A 22,832-nucleotide genomic window follows, 5' to 3' on the forward strand; every position below is an offset into this window, starting at 1 on the left:
TCCCAACCCCATAGTTTCCCCGATACCTGCCAGGGTCAGATTCTGTGTCTATTTAAGGTGACACTGGTTCATCTGACAGACTACAGTGACAGTGTAAAGGCTGGCAGCTGCCTAAGAGACAGACAAGTGGAGACACTGGCAAGGAGCAACACAGGCGAGTGGTCATGAATATCTAAACATGGCGGGAAATGCCTTTAGTCCCAGTGCCAGGAGGTAGAGGCAGGAGAATCAGGAGATCAAGACAGGCCTCTGCTGCACAGTGAATCTGAGGAGTCGGAGCTGCATAAGACTGTGTCAAAAAAACAAACAGATTGAGCGCCCCTGGTCAGCCAAAGCTACATAGTGAGGCCCATCTCCAAAGCAAACACACAGGTAAATAAATAGGATAAATAGGTAAGATGTCTGAACAAGTAAATATGCTTGCTGCCAAGTCTGATGAACTCAGGGTAATACCCAGGACCCACTTAGTGGGAAGAGAAAAGTAACTCCCACAAGTTGTCTGTCCACACACACCACACATATGCGCGCACACACACACACACTTTAAAAAATATCTAGACATGATGGAGGCAATAGGGGATATCAAACAGGTAAGACCTGGGAGTGGTCACTCATACCTGTAATTTTAGCACTGAAGAGGTAGAGGCCAGAGACCAGGATCTCAAAGGCTAGCATTTTCTATATACTGAATTCAAGAAGGCCAGCCCAGGCTACACAGGATTTTCTTCTCAAAAAAGTACCTGTCCCTGCCAAGGAGAGAGGGAAATCTCAAGCACATAACTAGTAGACAAACGCAATGAGCTCTGACAAGCGCAGAGGGAGCAGAGACCAAACACAGGCAAACAGGAGCTGCCCATTCGGCCTGCTGAAGGCTCCATGAGGAGGGTGACAGCAGCTTTGGAAATTTCAGGAGTTTTACAAAGTACAGCAGACATTTCCCCAGTGGGGATACTCACCTCGATGCTTGAAATCTCGGGGGAGACATACCCTACAGAAACTAAAATATGTGGGTATAATACCTGTCCTCACCTTTTTATTTATAAAGAATAGGAAGCCTGCCAGGCGGTGGTGGCACATGCCTTTAATTCCAGCACTCGGGAGGCAGAGGCAGGTGGATCTCTGTGAGTTCAAGGCCAGCCTGGTCTACAGAGAGAGTTCCTGGACAGACTCCAAACCCTGTCCCGAGACAGACAGACAGACAGACAGACAGACAGACAGAAGGAAGTTCCTGAAGCAGTAGCCAGTTTACTCATATACCTCTTCTCCCTTCCCAGCTGAATTTTATTTTTTTGAGACAGGGTCTCATAGAGCCCATACTGGCTTTGAACACAGGTAGCTAAAGATGTCCTTGAACCTTTTTTGGTTCGGTTTGGTTTTTTGTTTTGTTTTGTAAAGCACAATTAATAAAAACTCAGAGAGCAATAAGGGTTCAGCCTGAAGACCAGAAAAGCAAAACAGCCAGCTAGGTACCAGTTCTTACCTTGACCTCAGTCAATCCTGCCTCTAAAAATCTCAGAATTAGACTGTGCCTGAGAGCTGTCTCCTCCTGTTTTATATTCCTCTCTAGGGCTGGGATTGGGATTAAAGATGTGCACCACTGGGATTAGAAGAATGCACTGCCCAGTTTCTATGGCAACTAGTGTGGCTACTGGGATTAAAGGTGTGTGTCACCACTGCCTGGTCTGTAAGGCTGACCAGTGGGGCTGTTTTGCTCTCTGACCCTTAGGCAAGATTTATTTATTAAAATACAAATGAAAGCCACTACAGTTTTGTTTTCCAAAGCAGGGTTTCTCTGTGTAGCTCTGACTGTCCTGTAACTTGTTCTGTAGACCAGAATGGTCTGGAACTCACAGAAACTCACTTCTTCTGCCTCCTAAATTCTGGGATTAAAGGCTTGCACCACCATGCCCAGCCCATCCCTGAACCTTTAATCTTCCTGCCTTCACCATTCGAGGTCTGGGACCACAGACATTCCCACCTCACAGGGTTTACTCTGTGTTAAGGATTGAAGCTCAGGCTTCCTCCATGCTGAGCTGGATGGAGTTCTACGCCGGTGAAGGGCACCATCCCTAGCCCTAACCCTCTCTCCCCTCTTAAAAACACGGTTTGCTTCATAGCCCAGGCTGGCCTAGAAGTCTCAATCCTCTCTCAGCAGCTCCACTGTTTGGGGTTTCAAATGTATGCCACCTTGCAAGTTCCAAGCTGGCCTTGGACTTGCAACAATCTTGTACCTTCTTCCTGAATGTTGGGATGGCGGGCCTTGTATCATGATGCCTTGCTTTGTGTATTAACTTTGTATCTTCCAATGTTGCCTATAGTTATTCATTAATTCCAGGAGTGTTCTTTCAGGCTTTCTACATTGATAGGTCAAAGAAACTCTTTTGTTTTGTTTTATTTTTTTAGAGACAGGGTTTCTCTTTGTAACAGCCCTAGCTGTCCTGGAACTCCCTCTGTAGACTAGGCTGGTCTCGAACTCACAGAATTCCGCCTGTCTCTGATGTTCACTTAATGTGGGTGCATAGTGAAATATTGAGCAGCAATGTATAGATTAACTATATTAGTACTGGCAGAATGGCTCAGTAGGTAGGGAGCTTGTTGTCGGTCTTGATGCCCCGCCTGAGTTTGATCCTCAGACCCACGTGGTAGGAAGAATTGACTCTACAAAGTTGTTCTCTGATCCCCATGTGTGTGCCAAGGCACACATGCTCTCACACACAATCCTAGTAAATAATAAAAGTATGTTTCAAAAATCCTGAGAGGGCTGGAGAGATGACTTGTTGGTTTAGAGCACTGGCTGGTCTTCTAAAGGACCCAGGTTCAATTCCCAGCACCCACATGGCAGCTCACAACTGTCTGTAACTCCAGTTCCAGGAGATCTGACACCTTAAAATATGCACATAAAATAAAGTTAAATAAATCATAAAGAAATTCTTTAAAAAAAATATTGAGCCAGGCGGTGGTGGCGCACGCCTTTAATCCCAGCACTCGGGAGGCAGAGGCAAGCGGATCTCCGTGAGTTCGAGGCCAGCCTGGTCTACAAGAGCTAGTTCCAGGACAGGCTCCAAAAGACACAGAGAAACCCTGTCTCAAAAAACCAAAAAATAAAAAAACATTGAGAAACCGGGTGGTGGTGGCACATGTCCTTTAATCCCAGAATTTGGGAGGCAGAGGCAGGTGGATCTCAGTGAGTTCAAGGCCAGCCTGGTCTACAAAATGAGTTACAGGACAGCTAGGACTGTTAAACAGAGACACCCTGTCTCAAAAAAACAAAAAAATAGAGAAAGCCAGACCTGGTGATGTAAGCCTCTAATCCCAGCTCTTGGGAGGCAGAGGTAGGCAAATCTCTGAGTTCGAGGCCAGCCTAGTCTACAGTGCTAGTTCTAGGTCAGTTAGGCCTACAAAGAGAAACTCTGTCTTGAAAAAAAAATCACAGAATTAAAATAAAAATATTGAGAGAAAATAGGAAACAAAATGTAGATACGTAAATGTATATGATATATCTCAGGAATTTCTCATTGTGTGAGGGGGCTTGCTGCACAAATATGAAGTCCTGTGTTCAGCTCTTCAGCATCCATGCAAAAAGCTAGACTTAGCCCAATGCATATATGTGACTCCAGCCCTGGGTAGGGACAGAGACAAGAGAATCACTGGCTTGACGGCTTCTTCAACATGCTGCTGGCCCTGGGCTCAGTAAAATACACTGTCTCAAGGGAACAGGGCAGAAAGCAATAGAGGAAGATGTCAATATAACATTCTCCTCATGAGTGCACACACCTGCACACACAGCTCCATGCACAACACACCCAAATAATGTACACACACACACACACACAAGCACACCTTTACCTATTTACCCTAGGCTGGCCTTGAACTTCCTCTGTCAGCAAAGATGACCTTGAGATTCCTGGTCCTGGGACCACAGGCTCAGCGGGTAGGAGGGCTTGACTCCTAAGCCCAAAGACTTGACTTCCATTGCTTCCATGTTAAGGTGGAAGGAGAGACCCAATTCCACAAAGCTTCCCTCTGACTGGCACACACAGGCCATGACATACACATGCCCATACAAATACAAATAAATAAAAAGTTTTTAAAATCTCTTGATCCTCCTTCCACCTCCCAAATGCTGAGATTTTAAGCCTAGACTCCCAGTTTAAAGTTGCTTTTTAAATTTTTGTTTTGTTTTGTTTTGTTTTTTGAGACAGTTTCTCTGTTTAACAGCCTGAGTTATCCTGGAACTGGCTCTGTAGACCAGGCTGGTCTTGAACTCACAAAGATCCACTTGCCTTTGCCTCCCAAGTGCTGGGATTAAAGGTGTGCGCCACCATCTCCCTGCTGATTTTTAAATTTTTAATCTTATTTTATTGTATTCATTTCTCTGTGTGTGTGTGTCTGTCTGTCTGTGTGTCTCTCTGTGTGTGTATCTGTCTCCATATGTGTGTCTGTCTCTGTGTCTCTGTGTGTGTCTGTCTCTGTCTGTCTGTCTCTCTGTGTGTGTCTGTCTGTGTGTGTGTCTATCTGTCTCTGTGTATCTGTCTGTCTGTGTGTCTCTGTGTGTGTGCCTGTCTGTATGTCTGTCTGTGTCTGTCTGTCTGTGTCTATCTGTCTGTGTGTCTCTCTGTGTGTGTGCTTGTCTGTGTGTCTGTCTGTCTGTGTGTTTGTGTGCCTGTCTGTGTATGAGTGTGTCTGCCTGTCTCTGTGTGTGTGTGTGTCTGTCTGTCTCTGTGTGTGTCTGCCTGTCTCTGTGTGTGTCTGTCAGTGGGGGTACACCCATGCCATGATGCACATGTGGAGGTCAGAGGACAACTTTCAGAAGTCTGTCCTTCCATCATAGTGGCAGGGATCAAGCTTGGGTTGTCACATTTGCAGCACGGTGCTTTTAACCCCGTGAGTCACCTCGTTGGCCCCTGAGAATTTGTTCGTGTGAATCTTTTCTTCTCTTACAAACTCTTATTTGTTTTATTTTCTGTCTGTAAGAGTTTGTATGTATTACACCACATGTTCGCCTGGTGCTTAGAGGACAAAGGTGACCGATCCCCTGACATTTGAGTCACAGGTGGTTGTAGGTGCTGGGAACTAAACCAGGGTCCTCTGCAAAAGCAAAAAGTGCCCTTAACCAGTGAGCCCTCTTTCCTGCCCCCTGAGTTTTCAAAGTCTAGTGACTTCATTTCATCTAGTGTGCTTCCCTTTGCACTAAACCCTTGCTCTGAGCCCTTAGACATACACACACACTTACATATTAGGTTCTTTCCCCAATAACCTTACTTGACAATAATCTTACTACTTCTTGGTCTCCAAATTTTGGGGGGAAATTTTCTTGGTTTTTGAAATGTAAATTTCTGGGAATTAGTCATGGGGAAGGCGAATAACTTGGTGGAGAAGGTTCTCTGAGGGTGTCTCAGCTGAGGGTCACAGGCTGGTCCGTTCCTCACACTGAGTCACCTGCCAGCGGGCGCTTCCTTATGGGGACTGGGGGGCGAAGAATGGCTCATCACAACCTTCTCCCCACCACTGAGTTTGGTTTCTTTGCATACACCTGCCTGACAGGTGGCCCCCTCAATAACAGGCAGCCTTAGGCATCCACGCATTCAAATTAGCAAGCAAGTCTGGTGTGGGGGCACATGCCAAAGTCCCAGCACTTGGCTGGGGATTGAGCTAGGGCTCCTCCTATGCGAGGCAGGCACTCTGTCAGCAGCTAGAGCCCTAACCCTCATTTAAATTTTTGTTTAATTTTTTGGGTTCTTTTTGTTTATTTGTTTGCTCTTTTTAAAAAAAAAATAAAACAATTAATTATACACATGCGTGGTATGCAAACATGAGTGCAGGTGCCTGTGGAGGCCAGAATCAGGCGTCAGTTCTCCTGGAGCTGCAGTTACAGGCAGCTGTGAGCTTCCCAAAGTTCTGGGACACAAACTTGGGTCCTTGCAAAAGCAATGCAGGTACTCTTAGCCACTGAGGCATCTTTCTAGCCCTGCCCTGGCCCACTAGGTTTTTTTATTTAGGGTGTTTGTTTGTTTGACTTTTTAAGACAAGGTCTCACTCTGTAGCCCAGGATGGCTTGGAACTCACTGTAAAGCCCAAGCTGGCCTGTGTCAACCTCCCAGGGTTTGGATTACAGGCAGAACCAGCACTCCTGACTCAGTGTTTATATGAAACTGAAGTCACTGAGTGAGGAGAAAGTGCATTCTAAGGTAGTGAGTGCCTGATGCAAACCTATAGCCCCAGCCCAAGGAGGCTGACGTGGGAAAAGAGGGCATGAATCCTGGAGTCCAAGACCAGCATGGGCAGCAGGAGAGACCCTATCTAAAAAGGTGGAGAGCAAAATACTACTGCTCCTAATAAATGATTAAGCATTATCTATGTAAATTATAATGATCACGCATGTTTAAAAAGTTTAAAGTGTAATGTGGAGAGATGCTCAGTGGTTAAGAGTACTGGCTGTTCTGCCAGAGGACCTGGATTTGATTCCCAGCACCCACCAGGTGACTCAATGCCTGTAATTCCTGTATCAGGGAATCTGACACCCTTCTCTGGCTTCCGTGGGCACCAGGCACACGCGTGGTGCACAGACATACACAGATGCAGGCAAACTCTCAGAGAACACACTACACAGATAACAGTACATACATATCATACACAGAGGACAACACATAAACAACTAAAAACCAGAAAGGGTCTGCTAGAAGGCTCCGTGGTTGAAGGTACTTGTCATGTATCCAAGCCTTCCGGGGCCCACATGGTGGAAGAGGAGAATCGGCCCTACAGAGATATCCTCTGACTTGCTCTCCATGGCACATACGGGATGGACACACGTCATACAAACACATACAATTTTTTAAAAAGTATGTGTCATATTGATTACCCCAATTCTGTTCTGTGCAGAGCTGTGGGAAACTATTAGGCCATGGCCGATAACACACACTAGCGTTTCTAGAACTTACTACTCTCTTCTAGGAAAGATGGCCAAAGGATCAGACTGCTGAAGGCCATTCTCAACTGCCCAGCAAGTTCCAGGCCAGCTTGGACGACATAAGACCCTGACAGGCTCAAGAGAAATACCAGGTTGGTCAGCCATCTTTGTACCCCAAGTCCCCCCACTTTCAGGGTTGTACCCCACTTTCAGGGTTGAAGTGATAGTAGTGACAGAATTTACCAGAGGAAGAATCAAGATGGGAAGTGAAGTAGGTTGTGGTTCAACAGGTGGCTACCCCTCTGTGACCCTTTCTAACTTGGGCTGTTGTTGAATAATAACAGGGGCACTGGGGAGCTGCCTCTAGGGGCCCTCTGTAAACTGGCAGTGCGTTTTCTGTATAACTGGTGTATAAACTGCTTCTGTATAACTGGTGTATAAACTTCTGTGCAACTGTGTGCTAAGTGTTTTCCGACCAGACCGATGTGAGCTCCAGCTGTTTCCTCTCAGAGGAAGAAGGATCTGGGGGTAGTGGCTCAGACTTGTAATCCCAGGACTGGAGAGGTAGACTCAGGAGGATTAGGAGTTCAAAGTCATCCTTGGCTACATAGGAGGCTTGAAGACAACTCTTAGCTACGTGAGATCCTGTCTTTAAACAAAGCAAAGCACAAGAAGGGGGAGAGGGAGGCTGGGGGGGGGGCTGAAGACGTGGGTGTTGGAGAGAGGGGGCTAGAGAGGGGAACTAGAGAGGGGAGCTGGAGAGGGGGTACTTCACAGACGGGGCTGGAGAAAAGAAGGTTGAAGAGAGGAGATGGAGAGACGGGGACTGTAGGGGATGGAAAGATGGGAGCTAGTGAGATGGGGGCTGCAGACGGGGGCTGGAGAGATGGGGGATGTAGAGAGGCTGGAGAAAGGGGGACTTAAGAGAGGAGGGCTCATCAGAAGGGAGTAGCTATTATTATAAAAGACGGAAGTTCTGTTCCCAGAACCCAGGGAATCTGATATCCATTTCTGGAGGGCACCCAAATACATGTGGCAAATGCACATACACACACACACACATACACACACACACGTTAAGGAAAAAAAAACTTCTTAGCCTCAAATACTTGTGTGGGATATCCTGTTTACAGATGAGAAAACAAGCAAGGGATAGAGAGTCTACCCAACTCAGATTGTACAGCTGCTAAAAAATAACAGAACCAGATGTGAAACCAGGCAGGAGCTGGAAGCAAAGGACTCGCCTAACATTGTGAGACCCTGGCTTCCATTCCCAGCACCACAAACAAAACAAAACAAAACAGATAAACCAGGCAGGGAGCCTGGCTATGGAATGAGATTTTGTTTTTGTTGTCATTTTTCTGATGTCCAATGAAAGCAGAGAGACACAGACACTCAGCAAGGCCACACAGCTGGTACCTCGAACATCTGGGAATCAAACCAAGTTCAAGTCCAGAACTCACCCTGGTAACCATGACCCTATGCTAAGCCCATGGTAGTTCTTATTACCGCTCACACGCTTGTTCTTCTGGACTGAACCCAGGGCCATGTTCAGACCAGACTGGGTCTGTTCTGTGTTAGGACCACAGACATGTGCAGAGCTCTACCCCTAGGCCTCATGGATGCTTTCAAAACAGAGATCATGTGATTTGGAGAGATTGCTCAGTGCTAACGAGCATGCACTGGCCTTCCAGGGGACCCCACTTCTGTTTCTAGTACCTGTGTCTAACTCCAGGGGACCTGACGCTGCTGGCTTCTGAGGGCACCTGCACTCACATGCGCACACCCTGACACAGACATGCATGTACACATAATTTACAAAAACCAGAAGATCTAGAGCTGGGGATAAGCTCAGTTGGTGCAGTGTTTATCTAGCGTGAATGAAATCCTTGGCTCCATCCCCAGCACCACATAAACTACATGTCCTGGTTCTCACTTGCAATCCCTGCACTTGGTAGATGGAAAGAGAGTCAGAAGTTCAAAGTCAGAAGCAAAGCAAGCAACATAAAACAACCCCACCAAGTAGTGGGGACTGGGGAATAAAGTACTTGTCACCCAAGCATGAGGATCTGAGTTCGATCCCTAGAACCCTGGGGAAAACATAGGCATGGTGTATGCTTACAATCCTAGCACTGGCCAGCCATTCTAGCCTAGGAGAGCTCGGTGAGCTCCAGGCCAATGAGAGACCCTGTGTCAAGGGACATACATGGTGTTTCTGTGGATGATATCCAAGGATGTCCTCTGCTCTCCCGTACATAAGCACACACGTGCACACACACATAAGCACAAGTTTGAGGTAAGTCTGGGCTACATGAGACCCTGCTTCAAAAAATAAATGGGAAGCCAGGCGATGGTGGCGCACGCCTTTAATCCCAGCACTCAGAAGGCAGAGGCAGGTGGATCTCTGTGAGTTCGAGACCAGCCTGGTCTACAGAGCTAGTTCCAGGACAGGCTCCAAAGCCACAGAGAAACCCTGTCTCGAAAAACCAAAAATAAATAAATAAATAAAATAAACGGGGCTGAATGTAGTGGCATACTCCTTTAACGTCAGCACTTGGAGGGCAGGAGTAGGTGGATCTCTGAATCAAGGCCAACCTGATCTACGCAGAGACTCCCAGCTCACAAAACAAAAAGTAAAACAAACAGAAAGCAATAAAATAGGGTTAGGAAAATGGACCCATAAGTAAAGGCAGACTCACAAACCTGAGGACCCTAGTTCAATTCCCCAAATCCAGATGCAACTGGGTGGTGGTGGCGCACACCTTAAATCCAGCACTCAGGAGGCAGAGGCAGATGAATCTCTGTGAGCTCGAGACCAGCCTGGTCTACAGAGTGAGTTTTAAGACAGGCTCCAAAGTTACAGGGAAACCTTATCTCAGAAAAAAAAAAGACAAACAAACAAAAAAAAAACAAGATCAAAAAACAACAGCCAAGTGGTGGTGGTACACACCTTTAATCCCAGCACTTGGGAGGTAGAGGCAGGTGGATTTCTCTTGTGAGTTCGAGGCCAGCCTGGTCTACAAGAGCTAGTTCCAGGCAGGATAGGAACCAAAGTTACACAGAGAAACCCTGTCTCAAAAAACCAAAAACCAAACCAAACCAAACCAAAACAAAACAAAAAAACCACCACCAACAACAAACAAAAAACAGATACAATGTATTTCTACAAGATGGAATGCATGACAGAAAGGTCATCTGTAAGCCTGGAATATACAGTGAGAAGAGACAAGAGAGACCCTGACTTACTGAGGTGGGAGGGGAGATCTGACTCCTGAATGTTGTCCTCTGACCCCCACAAGTCTGCTCTCACGCGCGTGCGCGCACACACACACATTAAACTTGAACACAAAGCAGTCTATATACTACGTCCCAACATTCTCAACTCATACCATGTACGACGTTCGTTTTAAGGCAGTTCATCTACTGAGTCTTCTACAGTTGGGACGTTTTGGTTGTTTCCATTTTTTTTTTCCCAGAGAGAGAGGGAAATGGCAGGAATGTGGCTGGGTTTATCAGCTTGACTCTTTGTGTAAAGGTTTTCCAAGACTGGAATTAACAGCCTGGAGTCGACACTCGAGCAGGAGAGGAAGTTCTGATTAGTAATGGTACCAGGATGTAGAGAAGAAGAACAGAGCCGCACTGTTCGCCGGGGATTTGGCATAGCTTGCTCAGATAGGAGATTTGGGATGCATTTCACAAGTATTTGTAATTCTCTCTCTGGGTATTCTAGTGTTCTTCAGTGCTCTCCAGCCTAGCATCTCACTGACATTTCCCAGACACATGTGGGAGGGGCAGAGCAGGGTGGGACCATTCCCTTCCCAGCTCAGCCATGTGCAGCCATCTGGAGTCCCAGGGACTATGCATCCCCTCTCCTTCCCTTTCCCTCTCAACTCAGTGCCCCTTTAAAGTCTTCCCTTCAATGCTCTACTTTCCGGGGGCTGGGAGATGGCTCAGTGGATGAGGTGCCTGATGTACAAGCATCAGCACCTGAGTTTGGCTCCTCAGCACCCCACATATGACAACAGGGCCTGGTCTCTGTAAACTTTGAGCAGGATGGATGGAGACAGGTGTATCCCCAGATCCTGCTGATCTAGTCTAGATAATCAGTGAAAAATCTGATCTTCAAAGAATGGTGGAGAGCAATCTGGGAAGACAATAGACACATACATGCACACACACATGCACACACACATGCACACGTACACACACAACACACACATGAACACACGCGCACTCACAGTGCACACTTACACATGCACACAACACACATTAACACGTGTGCACTCACACAACGCAACATGCACATTCACGCACACATACACACATGCACACACGCACACTCGCACACATACACATGCACACACATGCAATACAACACACATGAACACAGTGCACTCACACACATGCACACTCTTACATATGAACACGTTCACACTCACACACATACACATTCACACGCGCACATTCACAATGTCTTCAAATATCTCAGGTCCAAACTGATAAGAAATCCAAGACCATCAGATGACCCTCGCCTGTGATGCTCTTTGTTTGAGGTATCCACAGCTTGGTCCTGAGCACTTCCCAGGCTCTGTCCTAGCTGTTATTATACATAACTTTATGTGATATTAGCATAACTGAAAACAAATTATTACACTATGTATGTGCTTGTTTTGTTCATGAAGGTAGGTACCCACGCTGGCACACATGTGGAGGTTCAAGGACAGCTTTTGAGAGTCACCCACCATAGCAGGGAAAAACTCAGGTCAGCCAGGCAGTGGTGGCTCACGCCTTTAATCCCAGCACTCAGGAGGCAGAGGCAGGCAGATCTCTGACTTTGAGGCCAAGCCTGGTCTACAGAGCGGGTTCCAGGACAGGCCCCAAAGCTACAGAGAAACCCTGTCTTGAAAAAACAAAACCCAAACAAAAATTAAACCTCAGGCCACCAGCCTCAGCCAGCATTTTATAGAGGAGGAAGGAGGAAGTTTCCAGAACCTAAGGTCTTATCCAAGCTACCTTGGAAAAGGTAGAGTTTACGACCTGGGATTCAAGAGCCAGGGCTGTCTAAGCTCCCGGTCACACCATAGTAATCACCACATATTCTTTACAACCTTCACAATGTCCAGAGCTAAGGGCGAGCATAGCGAGAAGAAACGCCCCAGAAGCCACAGGAGACTTTTATCACTGAAATTCACACAAGCTCACTTACAGAACGTGGGGGCTGCACAGGACACCGGGCACACACATCTTTCTCCTTTCTTTACTGGTTTTAGGGTAGTGTCTGTGCTGTGGGTGTTTAACTGTGGGCATGTGTGTCATAGATGCCTGTGAGTTCTGAGGTTCTCTCCTTCCACTAAAGGTTTCTCAGGCTTGTATGGAAAGTGCTTTTACCCAAGTGGACATCTTGCCAGCCCATCAATTTTATTTCTCTTTTGAGATGGTCTATTTAGCCCATGCTAGCACGGAACTCACAGTCCTCCTGCATCTGTCTCTAGAGACAGTCTGTTTAGTAGCCCGGAGCTCACAGTCCTCCTGCACCTGTCTCTACATTCAATCTGTAATACATTGACTATCTTTTATTTTTACTTATTTATTTTGTTTGTAACATCTTCAGCATTGTATTGAGAACTTTCCAGGCTCTGTTCTTGCTATTTTTACAAACAACTTTATGTGTATTTAGATATACTGTGTAACAAATAACAACTATTTATTTATCTTGACCAGATCTTGACCTGTAGCCTAGGCAGGTCGCAACCTTGAAATCCTGCCAAACTTTGCCAGTTGAGAATATAGGTGTGCACCACCTCTGCTGGTTTTATTTCTATGTAAGATCTTAAATCACTCTGAGTCTCTGTTTCTTTAGCCACAAAATGGAGATAATAAACACTGATTGATTCTATAGGACCACTGGGAGAATAAAATGAGATAATGCTTCTATGTTTTAAAAAAAAAATGGGCACAAACCTCGAGTGTGGGACACACGGATTCCAGCACTCCAGTGATGGGAGACAGGAGAGTTCCTGGTATTCACCAGCCGTCCATCACAGCCAAACTGATGGCTGCAGGACCAGGGGGAGACCTGTCTCAGAACACTATGGTGGGGAGGTTGCAGAGTCAGCATTGAGAGCCCTGGTGGCTGCAGGACCAGGGGGAGAGACCTGTCTCAGAACACTATGACTGGAGGTTGCAGAGACTTAACGTTTCAGAGCATTTGCTCTTCTTGTGAGGATCTGAGTTCAGTTCCTAGCACCTACATCAGGTGATTCATAACCTCTGTAACTCTAAGCCAGGGCATCTAATCTCTTCTGGAATCCATGGGCTCATGTGTACAGCCCACACACAGACATGTAATTAAAAATAAATCTAAAAAAAAATAAATAAAAATAAATCTAATAATATTTATTTTTAAAACAGCAACAACAATAAATAATAATAATAATAAGGATGGAACCAGATGTTGTTGGCACTCGCCTTTAGTTCCAGCACTAGGGAGGCAGAGGCAGGCGGATCTCTGTGGATTCAAGGCCAGCCTGGGTTACATAGTCAGTTTTAGGTGAGCCCTGTCTCAAAACAAGAAAAAGAAATTAAAAAAGAAAGGTGGGTAGTTGCAGAGAAGACCACCTGATGTCTACATGTGCATGCATGGATGCATGCACTCCCACACACGTGTGCACAAGCATAAACCACATGAGTACATATATACATACCACACTCAAGGATGTATTTCCTGCCTTGGATGGGGCAGAAGAATGAGAGGAAGTAAGATTATTAATATAAACTTGAAATGTAGATTTCCTGAAGGGTGTCCCCTCAGCTCTCTGACCTTAAATGACTGATCACGGCCTCAGTTGTCTTTTTACCACACGGAGGATAGGACCACAGAGCAGACACCTTACATGTAGTATTTACTGAGTCCTCGGGACAGCCCTGCAAGATTTCGGTAGAAGTAAAATCTGAGATTCAGGCAGATTAAATCCTGTATCTTTCGCCAGGCAGTAGTGATGCACGCTTTTAATCCCAGCACTTGGGAGGCAGAGGCAGGCAGATCTCTGTGAGTTTAAGGCCAGCCTGGACTAGAAATGAGTTCTAGGTCAACCAGAGCTTACACAGAGAAACCCTGTGCCAAAAAAAAGAAAGAAAAAGAAAAGAAAAAAAAGTGGGGGGAAGAGTACCATACCTCAGACCAGCAGGTAATAGGTCTGTGATTTCAGTCCAGGTTGCACAGAAGAGAGCATATGCTTTCAAGGATTGCAGAACTCATTCACAGTTTTATTTTATTTTTGAAACAATGTCTTACCATATAGCCCTGGCTGGCCTGGAACTCACAGAGATCCAGCTGACTCTGTTACCCCAGTACTGGGGTGAGAGGCCTGTATATCAGCAAATCTAGTTTATTTTTATTTTTTAATTATTTTCTTGCAAAAGTGTCCATTCAATCCAGGCTGGTCCCTGGCTCTTCTGAAATGCTAGGACTACAGCTGTACACCATCACGCCTTTTGTGTGGGATTATCGCTTATTTTCTTTTCCTAGAAACAGATGTTCATGTAGCCCAGGCTGGCCTCAAAGTTGATACACAGCCAAGGATGACCTTAGACTTCTGCCTCTACCTTCCCAGCGCTAGGGTTGTAGTGCCTGCTTCTTTGCCTCCATTAAGCTGCATACTCATTGCTTGCAACTTCATATTATACTGATTTTATAAATACTTTCCTTAGAATAAAAGAAAACAAGCCAGGCATGGTGATGAACACCTTTAATCCTAGTCCTGTGGAGGCAGCGACAGGCAGGGCAGAGCTCTGTGAGTTCAAGTTCAAGACCAGCCTGGTCTATATAAAGAGACCATCTCAAAAAAAAAAAGTATCTTGTATGATTAGAGATGTGTGTGTTTGTGGGGGGGTCTGTGTGGGTCTGTGTGTGGATCTGTGTGTGTCTGTGTGGGTCTGTGTGTGTCTGTATGTGGATCTGTGTGGGTCTGTGTGTGTCTGTGTGGGTATGGTGGCATGTGTATGTGTATGCAGGTACAATTGGAGGTCAATGGCATCAGATCTCCTGGAGCTGGAGTTAAAGGTTTTCTGAGCCTCCTGATGTGAATGGTAGGAACTAGAAAAGGGTTATTTCAAGCTGGAATTTATAAGACACTTAAGTAATACTGACACCTTAGAAGCTGAGGCAGGCTCGCTTGAGTTTAAGGCCAGTTTGGTCTACATAGTAAGTTCAAAGCCAGCCAAAACTTCATAATGAAACCCAGATTTTTAAAAACCCAAAAATAACAGCAACAAGAGTTCACTTGAACTTCCTAGGTCATTGTTGATAATACCATACCCCATCAGGGGCATAGCCAATTGTGGTGGCTTCCACCTGTAATCCCAGTTCTTAGGAGGCTGAGGCAGGAGGACTGCCTGGAGTTTGTGGCCAGCTTGGGCTACAGAGTGAGAAGCTGTCTCAAAAAAAATTTTTTTTTCTGGTGAGGGTTTTAAGACAGGGTTTTTCTGCATAGCCCTGCCTGTCATGGAACTCTCTCTGTAGACCAGGCTGATCCACCTGCCTCTGCCTCCTGAGTGCTAGGATTAAAGGTGAGTGTCACCATGGCCACCCCCCACCCCAATTAAGTACTGCGATTTTTGTCAAATATTGAGGAAACACTCTCAGAAAGTCTTCCCCATCTGTAGCATAGCGTTTCCTGGTTCCTAGTGCAGGGGCTCATCTGCAATAGCCCTGAAATTTCACACCCTTTGCTGCCAGCTAAGTGCTATCTCCCTTAGTGTCAGCATTTTGTGTTGAGCCAGCAAGAAGAAATCTCCACCAATACGGTTTCCTGTCTTCTGTGCTCTGAACGTAGTGACAGTGGCCAGAATTATGGAAATAACGTACAGGGGCTGGGGGTAGCTCAGCAGCAGTGCTTGCTACTGCTGCAAGGATGCATTGCAGGATCTGCTTTGCATTCTTGAGTTCCGAGGTTCAACCCTCAGCACCTCAGGAAGGAAGGGAGGGAGGGACATGATGGCTGACTCATTTCTCATTTGGGAAGCAGAGGCAGAAGGATCTCTGACGTTTGGGGCTAACCTGAGCTACATAATGAGATGTGATCCTGTCTCAAAAAGAAAGAAAAAGAAAAGACAAAGTCCCTTTTTATTGATCTCTGACCTTTTGCATTTATTTATTATTTATTTATTTGCTTGTTTGTTTTTAAATCAAAGTTTTACTGTTGTAGCCCTGGCTGGCCTAAAACCCCTAGTAATCCTCCTGCCTCAGCCTCCTGAGGGTTGGGATTACAAGAGTGAGTTATCACACCTGGTAACTTTTTTATATTATTATTCTCTCAGCTATTACATTCTGATCACACTTTCCCTCCTTCCCCTCTCCCCAGTCTCTGCCACACCACCTCCCCTTAGAAAAAAAGCAAGCCTTCCAGGGACATCTATCAAACACAACATAACAAACTACTGACGGGCACACACCATCACGTCAAGATGGACAAGGCAGTCCAACAGGAAGAGGAGGGTCATACAAGTGGGCATAGTCAGAGACAGCCCCCTATTCCCATTGTTAGGAGTCCCACGAGAACACTAAACTACTCAGCTATAGCATGTACGTAGAGGACCAAGGTCAGACCCCTATAAGCTCCAAATTATTTAAGTAAGATTATCTAAATAATTCTAAAAATTATTTTTGTATTTATTTACTTACTTTCTTGTATACGTGGTAGCGGTAGAGGGCTCACACACATGTGGAGGTCAGAGGACAGCTTGTGGGATCTGTTCTCGCTTTCCACTGTGTCCTGGACATGGAGCTCAAGGAGGTGGTCACCAGGCTTGGCAGCAAGTGCTTTATCCCCAAGCAGTCTCTCAAACCCAGTCTGGCCTTTTGAAGGACGAGAAAGCATCCCAAGCAGTTATAGTGGTTTAACCTAGAAGAGGGGACGCTAAGGTAGTACCCATGCTCCGTTGCTGGGGACATTGGGGGCATTGGAATCACTAATGTTGGGACTTAGATCCCAGAGACTGGGCAGTGCCGGGCAGTGCCACATAGCCCATCACTAGACCTAAAGATGCCTTGTGCTCCATGGCCCCCAGGTGGTCCAGCAGTTGCTGGGGAGCCAGGTATGCTGAAAACAAGCCTAAGCTAAGGCTGAGCATTTGTAACTAATATCAAGTCCCTGTGTGGTTATTTGGGAACCGAAGGCAGGATAGGAAAGGCCGTCCACAGCAGGCATCTCATCATATTGAGTCAGCAATTCTCTTCCCCCCTCAGTAGCTCACAGACAACCTAGGCATGCTCTTTGATTTCCAGCTACCAACAATGCCTGGCACATAGGAGCCGCTGCCCATGGAATACCCACTGCATGCTATGATCTTTGCCCCTCTCCCCTCACTGAGCATTTAACTCATGCTTTTAGGCTGGAATGGATAGTCCCATTCTACAGATGAAGCAACTGAGGCTCAGTCCCCTATCCAAGCTCAAAAGTGGTGGGGCTGGCAATCAAATCTTGGGGAGTCTCACTACAAGCTTTCCATGAGGATTTAGCAATGCTGAGTTGCTTATATACTGAATTTCTTTTTAGGCATTTGTTAATACCATTATTTTTTCATTTTACATGTATGGGTGTTTTGCCTGCATACATTTCTATGCACTATGCACCATATATCATGTGTGCTTGCCTTATGCTTAGGATCAGAAAAAGTCATAGGATTCCCTGGAATCGGAGTCACAGATGGTTGTGAACCACCATGTGAGTGCTGGGAATTGAACCTGGGTCCTCTGCAAGAGCAACGAGCACTCTCAAGCCTTCCCTCCAACCTCTGATGGCATCATTTGCTTTTGATGAGCTGTAGGAGAGAGAGAATGAAGAAGCCAGGCAGTGGAAGTCACTGTTTCCTGGTCAGGAGGAGAGGAGCTGTGTGGTATCGCCACTTCCAGGGCAGAAAGCCCCCTTGCCCTAACCCAGTCCCCAGAGAGAGATTCTGCCACCCCGGCTCCACCTCTTGTCTCTTTCAAGATGTTCTTCTCTGTGACTCAAGAAAGATACCAAGGGTCTGAAATCAGAGATGACCCAACAGAAACACAAATTCCTCAAAAATGTGTTCTCTTTCTAGAGGAATTTCCCTTCCCATGTCTTCCTCCCTGTGCCAGGGAGTCCCTGCAGTCTGCAGGCTGTGGTCAGCTCTGTGCCTTAGCCTGGGTTCCCAGACTCACTCACCCCCTCTGGCTCCTCACTGGGCCTGGGAACAACAACAAGCTTCTGTCTGTTGTGTCCCTGATTCTGGATGCTGCCCGCGCTGATCCACTTAGTTTGATCATAAAATCCTAACCTGGGATTCCTCTGATCTGGGTTCAAATGCTTTGCTGTACTCACCCGCAAAATGAGGATAACAAAACAATACATTTGAGCATAAAAGTCTTGTAGGGGCTGAGTTTGCTGAGAAGGGTCTAATCTGGACTCAATCTCCATAGGTTCTGCAATCAAACTTGGCTTCTTATGTTTATAAGGCAAGCCCTTCACTGACTATCTCTCTGAGCCAACAAACCAAGGCTGGGACAGGGACCCATGCACACATTGTCTTAGATAAGGCCTCACTATGTAGACCAGGCTAAGCTGAAGCTCACTATGTAGACCAAGCTGGCCCCTCTGCCTCCTCATTTCTGGGACTAAAGGCATGTGCCACCATAGCCAACCTACGGTTTATTTTATTTTTATCTCTGTGTGTTGTGTGCACATGTGTACGTTCACATGCATGCAGATACCACGTAAAGAGGCCAGAAGAAGGAGTTGGATCCACTGGAGCTGGAGTTATAGGCAGTTGCTAGCTTCCATGTGGGTGTCGGGACCTGAACTCTGGTCCTCTACAATAGCCACTGATCATCGCGGCAGCCCCTTTCCTTTCCCACTTTCCTCCTCTCCTCCTCCTTCAAGTCTTGCTCTGTAGTTTAGGCTGAAACTTGGGATCATTCTATTGCAGTAGCCTCCTGAGTGAGGAGACTATAGGGTTTTTTGCAGCCGTCTCCCGTGTCCCAGGCTGGCCTTGAACTGGGATCCTCCAGACTTCCTCTCCCAGAGGCTGAGGCTGGGCTTGTAGTCATGAGTCACTCTCTCTGCTTAGCTCCTTTCTCTTCTCATCCGTCCTAGCCCAACCCCAGAATTCTGTGAATTCTCAATTATTCATGCTGTGGAGTGCTTAGGGGGCAACTGCAAATGAGAGAATATATTAATAAATTAGGAAGCTCCAGTTGCCCTCTGATAATAAGATTATTGTTATGGATGAAGAGGTTTGACTCAATAGATTGTTGATTTGAGAATAATTATATCCAGTTTAGGAGGGGTCTGGCCCTCTGGGAATTTCCGATATGGGATGGATAGAACATCCCACGGAGAAGTAGTTTACCGAGCCAGTAAATCGTGGGTTTGTTTGTTTTTGAGACAGGGTCTTACTATGTATCTCTGGCTATCCTGGAACTCCCTGTGTAGACCTGGCTGGCCTTGGTCTCCCAGAGATCCATGAACTGACTGGATTCATTTGTTTTTGTTTTTTGCCACAGCATCTCTTATAGCCCACATTGTCTTCAGATTCAGTCTGTAGCTGAGGATGACCCTAAATCTCTGCTCCTTCTGCCCCTTAATGCTTAACTGCTGAGTTCATAGGCATCCATCACCATATCATCATGCCCAATTATGTAAGATAAATTCTTTTTTTTTCTTTTCTTTCTTTTTTTTCTTTTCTTTTCTTTTCTTTCTTTCTTTCTTTCTTTCTTTCTTTTTTTTTTTTTTTTTGAGACAGGGTTTTTCTGTGTAACTTTGTCCTGGAACTTGCTCTGTATACCAGTCTGGCCTTGAAGTCACAGAGATCCCCTGCTCCCTGCTTCCTGAGTACTGGGATTAAAGGGCCACCACCGCCCAGCTGTAAAATAAATTCTTTATAGAGAGGTACAAGAAAAAAAGGCTTGAGTCCTGCCTGGGTAAAGTCCTGTTGCTCTCAGCTCAGTTTCAGAATCACTTGGAGATGATATCTGGCCTGATGGCATATACCTATAATCCCACGATTTGGAATTCAAGACCAGCCTAGGATACCTAATAACTCCATTTTACACACACACACACACACACACACACACACACACACACACACACAGCGTTGTGTTGCAGACCTGTAATCCTAGCACTGTGTAATCCCAGTGTTCAGGCTGGTGGAGAAAGTGGATCAGGAGTTCAAGGTCATCCTCTCTCAAGTGGTGAGTTTAAGGCCAGTGGAACTAAAGAAGACGGACCCTGTTAAAGGAAAAGACAGGGAAAGTAATCATTAGAGGACCGGGGATGTGGCCCACTGTAAAGAATGCTTGCTGTGCCACCGCGAGTCTGAATGCCTACTACACATATAAAAGCTAAGCTAGAGCCAGGCGGTGGTGGTGCACGCCCTTGATCCCGGCACTCGGGAGGCAGAGGCAGGAGGATCTCTGTGAGTTCGAAGCCTGATCTACAGAGTTCCAGGACAGCCAGAGCTACACAGAGAAACTCTGTTTTAAGAAACAAAACAACAAGCCGGGCGATGGTGGCACATGCCTTTAATCCCAGCACTCAGGAGGCAGAGGCAGGCGGATCTCTGTGAGTTCGAGACCAGCCTGGTCTACAGAGCTAGTTCCAGGACAGGCTCCAAAGCCACAGAGAAACCCTGTCTCGAAAAACCAAAAAAGAAAAAGAAAAAGAAAAAAAAGAAAAAAAGAAACAAAACAACATAAAAAACCTAGGCAAGGCTTAACACGGCTATGACCCCAGAACTGAGGGGCAGAGGCAAGGTGCTCCATGGCCAGCAATCCTACCCAAAATGGCAAGCTTCTGCTTCAGTGAGAGACCTTGTCACAGGGAATAAAGCAGAGACAGATGTCCAGCATCCTTCTACGACCTCCCCACTCATATGCATGGATGCAAACACTGGCATCTGATGTTTACATAAACACGTGCCAATTTTAAAAAAATATATTAGCCTTTGCAAAGATAAAGAACTGACTCAGCATTAGAATCCTTTTCTAGCATGTAAGCGGCCTGGTACAGCAAGCCAGTCGGTTAGTCAGTCAATCCGTGCTTCTAGGTGTGAACCCCAATTCAGTCCCTTTCCTTTCCTTCAGACAGGTTCTCACTGGGAAGACCAGGGCCAGCCTCAGTTTCTGCATTTCCCTGCTCTGGCGCCATAGCTGTGGAACAGGGCATGAAGGAAAGCACTAACATGGAATTAACCGCACGCGTTATAAACTGGACATTTTAGACCACCTCTGCCTACCAAGCGATTTAGTACCCTGCTGTACTGACAGGAGCCTTGAGGCTTCTGTACAACAGTCAGTTGTACTGTGCCCCCGGCAGAGCCTCTATTTGAACCTGACTCGGAGTCTACTGGGCTTGTGTCTCCGGTCACATCCCACACCATCATGGGAAGTTAGTGTAGAATCCTCTTCCCAGAAACTGAAATGGAGTGGAGATAGCTCACATGTGAATTGGTCCCTAATGGGTCAGAGCAAAGATATGCAGCCAATTGAGAGAGACACAAAGGCTGGGAGGCTGAGCAAGCCTCGACCTTTACCCTTTGGCCTCTGTTAGCATATCTAAAGGAGGAATGTGTCCGTCCAGGGGGTGGTCCTCCGAAGGGCAAGTTAATTCAGGGAGGTCTATTGGAGGGAGGGGTCCTGACCCACCAGCGGCTCTGCCCGTCTTTCCCTCTGACCTCCTAAGCTGCCCGGCTCCTTCAGTGGCCTCTTCTCCACCTACTCCTTAAATGTAGTTGTTTGCTGTCGCCGTGGGCTCTCTCTCCCACATTCTTTCCGTGATAGCATCTACCCTGGCTCAGCTTCCTGTGTCCAAGACTGCAGAGGTCCTGACTCAGTAGGAACCAGAGAGAAACGAACCCACACAGGACTGACTTCATCTTTCAGCCCCCTTTGGGTCTTAGCAATTTTCTGACCTGGCGCCTGGCAAGTTGGCACGGTTGGTAAGGGTGCTTGCCATCAAGCCTCACGGCAGGTGTTTGAACCCTGAAACCCATGTGATGGAAGGAGAGGACCCACTCCTTCAAGATGTCCTCATTGCCACGCATGCAGTGAGGTAAATACACCCCCCTTCCCACACACAACATGCACCCCCTACACACATACACAAATAAAATTTGGAAAGAGAAGTTTCGCCGGGTGATGGTGGTGCTCTTCCTTAATCCCAACGCTTGGGATGCAGAGGCCAGCCTGGTCTACAGAATGAGTTCCAAGACAGCTCGGACTGTTACACAGAGAAACCCTGTCTCAAAAATAAATAAATAAGTCAATAAATAAATAAAATTAAAATTAAAAAGAGAGCGAGGGGTTTCCTGTTACTTGTTTTGAGAAAGTGTTTTGCTGTGTAGCTCAAGCTATCCTTGAACTATCAATCCTGCCTTAGCCTCCGAATAATTGGGAGCATAGCCCAGGGGGCCGTGCCCACTGCTCTTGGAAGTTTTCAGGATTTTGTTTCCAAGAACCTTTTAATGGCTCCCCACTTACATGTCTCCAGATCCTAAATGCTTAGAATTCAGTTTCTGGTTTTGATTAAGACCCCTTAACAAGTTTGAAATGTACAATAAATTACTATTAACCCTTCCCTGCCTGTGCTGTAGCAGAGACTGCTAAAACTTGAATGCGCATGGGTGATATTGTACTGGAATTCATATATGTTGCTTGTGTGTTTTGAGACAAGGATTTACTCTATTGCCCTGCCTGACCTGAAACACCACATGTAGACCAGTCTGGCCTCTAACTCACAAAACTCTGTCTGCCTCTGCATCCTAAGGACTGAGTCTTCAACAGAGTGTGATGTGCCTGTAATCTCAGCTCTTGGGAGGTAGAGGCAGGAAGACTCAGAGTTTGAGACCAGCATGGGTTCCATGTCAAAAGTCAAAACACATAATTTGCTCTTAGGCTGAG

General features: G+C 46.3%; 1 protein-coding gene across 4 annotated transcripts in view; it reads left to right on the forward strand.

Annotated features, from left to right (window-relative positions):
* Ccnd3 (cyclin D3) overlaps window positions 1-22,832 on the forward strand; it is an 88,281-nt gene that overhangs the window by 42,908 nt on the left and 22,541 nt on the right. For 2 of the 4 annotated variants that reach the window (XM_075980884.1, XM_075980885.1), the window contains one exon: window positions 6,952-7,059. The exons of the other annotated variants lie outside the window; for them this stretch is intronic. The gene's annotated coding sequence lies outside the window, so the exon portion shown is untranslated. The remainder of the gene's footprint in view (window positions 1-6,951; window positions 7,060-22,832) is intronic. 4 annotated transcript variants of the gene reach the window in all.

The sequence above is a fragment of the Microtus pennsylvanicus genome, chromosome 7, assembly GCF_037038515.1.
Source record: "Microtus pennsylvanicus isolate mMicPen1 chromosome 7, mMicPen1.hap1, whole genome shotgun sequence".
Lineage (NCBI taxonomy): Eukaryota > Metazoa > Chordata > Mammalia > Rodentia > Cricetidae > Microtus > Microtus pennsylvanicus.